This window comes from Danio rerio, chromosome 7 (genome assembly GCF_052040795.2).
Source record: "Danio rerio strain M-AB ecotype USA chromosome 7, GRCz13ab, whole genome shotgun sequence".
In the NCBI taxonomy this organism is placed as follows: domain Eukaryota; kingdom Metazoa; phylum Chordata; class Actinopteri; order Cypriniformes; family Danionidae; genus Danio; species Danio rerio.
Window position 1 is genome coordinate 80,271,897 of NC_141027.1, and position 7,616 is coordinate 80,279,512.

Below are 7,616 nucleotides of genomic sequence, written 5' to 3' on the forward strand. Positions count from 1 at the left end.
GGAGTGACATGTGCTCTTTTAGGTTCATTAAAGACCACTCGTGCTGCTGCGTTCTGGAGCAGCTGAAGAGGTTTGATAGAGTTAGCTGGAAGCCCGCCTAGTAGAGAGTTGCAGTAATCAAGTCTGGAGAGAACAAGAGCTTGAACAAGGAGTTGAGCTGCATGTTCAGATAGGTAGGGTCGGACCTTTCTGATGTTATTATGAGACAAAGCATCAGATTAGAGCCATGACATAAAAAGTCATATATTATGTCAGAATTATGATCATGGCTTATTTTCCCCCGGATCTCACACTGTCTTACTTTAAGGACTCTCTGGGAGGGGCTTTTATTGCCTCCTTTTTCCCCTAATGTATCTTATTTACTCACCTATGCTACCTCACGTCTTACCTGTCTTCCCCTGAAATGTGTGTATGTTTGTGTATGGTCGGAGGGGTCCAGTTTCTCTGCAGGTAACAGTGTACGTGACAAATAAAGGCTTTTCATCATCATCATGACAGTCGGTCGGTTACAATAATAATAATGATGTAAAATGTTCAAATAATGACTGTGAAAACTATGAGAATGCTTTAATATTGAGAGAAAAAAGTCCAACAATGACATAAAACATCTCAGAAAGTCAGTCATAATATTAAGATAATATGTCAAAATTATGAGATAAAATGAGAAAAAAAGTATGAGTATGAAGTCTCATAAAGTCTGAATTATGAGATCAAAAGTTGGGACAATGAGCTAAATCACAGTTATTACAATTATGATGACATAAAGTCAGATAACTAATATAATACTTGCGAAAGTCACAGAAAGCAGTCTTAATGAAATAAAATGTCAAAGTTGTGAGACAATTGTAAGATAAAATGTCAAAAATATGAAAATCAAAAGCCTGAATTATGAGACAAAGTTTAGACAATGAGATAATAGACAGTGAGGATAGTTATGATGACATTAGTCAGAATTATTTAACTTATAAGATTTAAAAAAAAAATGAAATAATTAGATTATCATACAATCACAAAAATTCATTGACAGATATTACATCAAAATTATGACAGTCGCAGAAAGTCAGCAAAGCAGTAATGATAATATGATAAAATGTCAACATTTTGACAAAAGTTGTTAGATAAAATGGCAAAAATATGATAATTAAAACTGAGATCCAACCAAGAACATGACCTCTGATCCAGACTACTTTGAAAGTCAAAATTGGGACAATGAGATGAATCACAATAATGAGAGTTTTTAATAAGTAAAGTTTTTTAGAGTAATTATCTCAGAGAGAAGTCAGAATTACCTAACCCATAACAAGTGTTTCTTAAATATATAAAACAAAATCATTATATGATAAAGCATCTACACTGAGATATTCAGACTATAGCATGTACAGGGATTCACTCTTGACTTTTATTGGAGAGTCCGGCAGACTGACTGTGGTCTTGTTTAAATACGTCTGATCATCTGCACCTCCTCTAATGTTTCCATATAGACTGACGAGAGCAGCAGACGTGCACCTGCCAACCCTGTGTGTGTGTGTGTGTGTGTGTGTGTGTGTGTTTCTGGCCTGTAATGCCTCACTGCCCTCAGTACTGCGGCTGCATTGTGCTGCCGGGCGTCGTCATGGCCGTCGCCACGGTGCTATTGTCATGGCGATATTACAGTATCAATACCCTGACACTGCGACAAAGAGACAGCAGCCAATGCCACATCACTCCACCCCTTTAACCCCTCTCTCCCTCTCTCTCTCTCCATCGATCCCTCCATCTCTGACTAAATATGTATGTATTGATTCGGCGTCGGTCCCCTGCTCTCTTCTTCTTTCTCTGCAACATCTATCAGATTTCATCTCCCCCTCAGACCACCCCTACATCGCTCTTTTTCTTCCTCTTCATCTGTCATTTCATCTCCCTTCCTGTTCTCCATGCCATCTCTTCCCCCACCTCTGCATGTTTTTTCTTCCTTTCTCTTTTTTTTTGTCTCCGTCTCACTCACTCTCTGCATATTAATTGGTGCATTTGTGCTGCGGCGTACAAGACAATCAAAGCGTTGGGGGCGGGTGATGATATGACTGTATCAGACACTATACACAATACACAAACACACACACTTCCTCTAGAAGCAGACACACTGACGGTCCGAGGTGTTTCTGAGTTAAAATCTACACCCCAACATTATCCCCATCCAGCAAACACCCCCCAAACACCACCTTTAATTATTGATCTAGACAAAAACCCAGAACATGACCTCTGATCCAGACAAAGACAAGACAAAACACTACCTCTGATTCAGAGGAAAACCCCTAACACAACCGCTGATCTACACAAACACGCAACCTCTGATCTAGACTAAACCGACCCCAAAAACCATGACTTCTGGTCCAGACAAAAATTCTGCTGGTTTAGATGAAACACTCCCAAATCAAGATAGAAACACCCCAAAACATGACACCTGACCAAGACAATTAGTCCAAATCATGACCCCTGACCCAGACAAAAATATCCCAAAAACATGACCTCCACCCAGACAAAAACAACCCGAAACATGACCTCTGCTCCGAACAAACAACATCCCCAAAACATGACCCTTGACCTAGACAAAAGACCCCCAAAACATGACCCCTGACCCAGACAAAAAAACCTTAAGAACATGAGTCCTGACCTAGACAAAACACCCCAAAATCATGACCCTTCACCCAGACTAAAATACCCTCAAAATATGACCCCTGACCCCCACAAAAGACCCCCAAAACATGACCTCTGACATTGACTAAAACACTCTCAAAACAAGACCCCTGACCCAGAAAAAAACATTGTAAAATATGAACCCTTACCCACACTAATACACCCCAAAAACATGACCCCTGGCCCAGACTAAAACATCTCAAAACCTGACATCTAACCCAGACAAATCACCCCAAGAACATGACATCTGTCCCAGATGAAATACCCCAAAAATCGTGGCCCCTGATCCAGACAAAATTTACCCAAGGAACATGACCCGCGACCAAGGAAAAAAACACCTCAAAACCTGACCTTCAACCCAGACAAAACATTACAAGAATGTGACTTCTGTTCTAGACAAAATCCACCGAAAATCATGACCCCTGACCCAGACAAAACACCCCAAAATCATGACCCCTGACCCAGAAAAATACACTCCAAAATCATGACCCCTGACCAAGACAATTACACCCCAAAATCATGACCCCTGACCCAGACAATACACCCAGAAATCATGACCCCTGACCCAGACAAATACACCCCAAAATCATGACCCCTGACCCAGACAAATACACCCCAAAATCATGACCCCTGACCCAGACAAAACACCCCAAAATCATGACCCCTGACCCAGACAAATACACCCCAAAATCATGACCCCTGACCCAGACAAATACACCCCAAAATCATGACCCCTGACCCAGACAAATACACCCCAAAATCATGACCCCTGACCCAGACAAAAAACACCCCAAAATCATGACCCCTGACCCAGACAAATACACCCCAAAATCATGACCCCTGACCCAGACAAATACACCCCAAACTCATGACCCCTGACCCAGACAAAAAACACCCCAAAATCATGACCCCTGACCCAGACAAATACACCCCAAAATCATGACCCCTGACCCAGACAAATACACCCCAAAATCATGACCCCTGACCCAGACAAAACACCCCAAAATCATGACCCCTGACCCAGACAAATACACCCCAAAATCATGACCCCTGACCCAGACAAAACACCCCAAAATCATGACCCCTGACCCAGACAAATACACCCCAAACTCATGACCCCTGACCCAGACAAAAAACACCCCAAAATCATGACCCCTGACCCAGACAAATACACCCCAAAATCATGACCCCTGACCCAGACAAATACACCCCAAAATCATGACCCCTGACCCAGACAAAACACCCAGAAATCATGACCCCTGACCCAGACAAATACACCCCAAAATCATGACCCCTGACCCAGAAAAAAATACACCCCAAAATCATGACCCCTGACCCAGAAAAAAACATTGTAAAATATGAACCCTTACCCACACTAATACACCCCAAAAACATGACCCCTGGCCCAGACTAAAACATCTCAAAACCTGACATCTAACCCAGACAAATCACCCCAAGAACATGACATCTGTCCCAGATGAAATACCCCAAAAATCGTGGCCCCTGATCGAGACAAAATTTACCCAAGGAACATGACCCGCGACCAAGAAAAAACACCTCAAAACCTGACCTTCAACCCAGACAAAACATTACAAGAACATGACTTCTGTTCTAGACAAAATCCACCGAAAATCATGACCCCTGACCCAGACAAAACACCCCAATATCATGACCCCTGACCCAGACAAATACACTCCAAAATCATGACCCCTGACCAAGACAATTACACCCCAAAATCATGACCCCTGACCCAGACAAAACACCCAGAAATCATGACCCCTGACCCAGACAAATACACCTCAAAATCATGACCCCTGACCCAGACAAATACACCCCAAAATCATGACCCCTGACCCAGACAAAACACCCCAAAATCATGACCCCTGACCCAGACAAATACACCCCAAAATCATGACCCCTGACCCAGACAAATACACCCCAAAATCATGACCCCTGACCCAGACAAATACACCCCAAACTCATGACCCCTGACCCAGACAAAAAACACCCCAAAATCATGACCCCTGACCCAGACAAATACACCCCAAAATCATGACCCCTGACCCAGACAAAACACCCAGAAATCATGACCCCTGACCCAGACAAATACACCCCAAAATCATGACCCCTGACCCAGACAAAACACCCCAAAATCATGACCCCTGACCCAGACAAATACACCCCAAACTCATGACCCCTGACCCAGACAAAAAACACCCCAAAATCATGACCCCTGACCCAGACAAATACACCCCAAAATCATGACCCCTGACCCAGACAAATACACCCCAAAATCATGACCCCTGACCCAGACAAAACACCCAGAAATCATGACCCCTGACCCAGACAAATACACCCCAAAATCATGACCCCTGACCCAGAAAAAAATACACCCCAAAATCATGACCCCTGACCCAGACATAGACAAATTCACCCCAAAATCTGAACTTTGACCCAGACAACCCCCCAAGAACAGGATCTCTGATGCAGATAACACATTCCAAAACCTGACGAGACCAAAACACCCCTAAAACTTGACTTCTGTCTTGGACCCAGACAAAACACCCCAAGAACATGACTCTGACTTGAACAAAAACACCTCAAAACCTGACCTCTGACCCAGAAAAAACACCCCAAGAACATGACACCCTGACCCAGACAAAATACCCCAGAAATCATGACCCCGACCCAGTAAAAAACGCACCACCACATGACCAAAACCATAAGCACTTTCCCAAACAAAAACCACTTCAAAACATGATCTCTGACCCACACTAAAACACCCCAAAACCTGACCTCCGACCCAGACAAAACACCCCAAAACCTGACCTCCGACCCAGACAAAACACCCCAAAATCTGACATCTGACCCAGACAAAACACCACAAGAGCATGATTCTGACTCACAAAAAACACCCCAAGAACATGTCCACTGACCTAGACTAAACACCACAAAACCTGACCCAGACAAAAGACCTCCAAGGCATGCCCCTGACCCAGACAACCCCCCCCCCCCCAAAAAAAAAACATGACTCCTGACCCAGACAAAAACATCCTAAAACATGATCTCTGACCCAGACAAAAAGTCCCCCAGAGCATGACCCTTGATCCAGACAAAAAACATCCCAAAAACATGTACCATGACCCAGACAAAAAGACCCCCAGGTCATGACCTTTAGAAAATTATCCTAAAACACCCCAAAACATGACCTCTGGCTCAGGCCCCTGTCCCAGACAAAATACCCCAAACATTGTGACCCCTGACCCAGACAGAACACCCCAAAACATGACCAAAAGCATGAGCACTTACCCATACTAAAACACTGTAAAACATGACCCCTGACCCAGACAAAAAAACATGACCACTGACCCATGCAAAAGACCCCCCAAAGCCTGTCCCCTGACCCAGACAGAAACATTCTTAAACATGACTCCTGACCCAGACTAAAACATCCCCAAAAGCCTGACCCATAACCCAGACAAAAAGACCCCAGAGCATGACCCCTGACCCAGACTAAAACACCCCAAAACATGACCCCTGACCCAGACAAAAGACCACCAGAGCATGACCCTTGGCCCAGACAAAAACATCCCCAAAACATGAACCATGACCCAGACAAAAAGACCCCCAAAACATGACCCCTGACCCAGACCAAAAGATCCCAAATCATGACCACTGACCCAGACAAAAACATCCTAAAAGATGATTCCCGGCCCAGACTAAAACAAGCGTAACAGTTTATTATACATCTAATATTCTATTCATTTATTCTGTCGGGTTAAGAGGGTGAATAGTAAACAATTACATTTAAATACTGTTGCATATTAGATATTCTATATAATTTGAAGTATTATATATATATATATATATATTACATTATTGTTGTTATTGGTTTGTAGCTAAATACTTTATTCATGAACACAGAAATCCTTCCTTCCATGATTCCTACGTACAAAGTCTCTTGTTACAGCCCTAAATCATACATGGTTACATCAGTATGTTTGTTTATCTCACAGCAAAAGAGGGCAAACAGCATGAGTAACACATCATGACCATATATTGAGCTATTATCTTTAATATCTATATTATTATTAATAACATTATTATTGTTGTTTTATTATTATTATTATTATTATTATTGATGTTGTTGTTGTTATTATTAATATTATTATTGATGTTATTATTATCATTATTATTGTTGTTATTATTATTATTATTATTATTATTATTGATGTTATTATTATTATTATTATTGATGTTATCATTATTATTGTTATTATTATTATTGATGTTATCATTATTATTATTCTTATTATTATTATTATTGATGTTGTTATTATTATTATTATTATTATTATTGATGTTATTATTATTATTATTATTATTATTATTATTATTATTGATGTTGTTATTATTATTATTATTATTATTATTATTATTGATGTTATCATTATTATTATTATTATTATTATTATTATTATTATTATTATTATTATTATTGATGTTATCATTATTATTGTTATTATTATTATTGATGTTATCATTATTATTCTTATTATTATTATTATTATTATTGATGTTGTTATTATTATTATTATTATTGATGTTATAATTATTATTGTTTTTATTATTATTATTAATATTATTATTATTATTATTGATGTTATTATTATTATTATTATTATTATTATTGATGTTATTATTATTATTATTGATGTTATTATTATTATTAATGTTGTTGTTTTTATTATTATTATTATTATTATTATTATTATTATTGATGTTATCATTATTATTATTGGTGTTGTTATTATTATTATTGATGTTGTTGTTATTATTATTATTATTGTTGTTGTTGTTGTTGTTGTTGTTGTTGTTATTATTATTGTTGTTGTTGTTGTTGTTGTTATTATTATTATTATTGTTGTTGTTGTTATTATTAT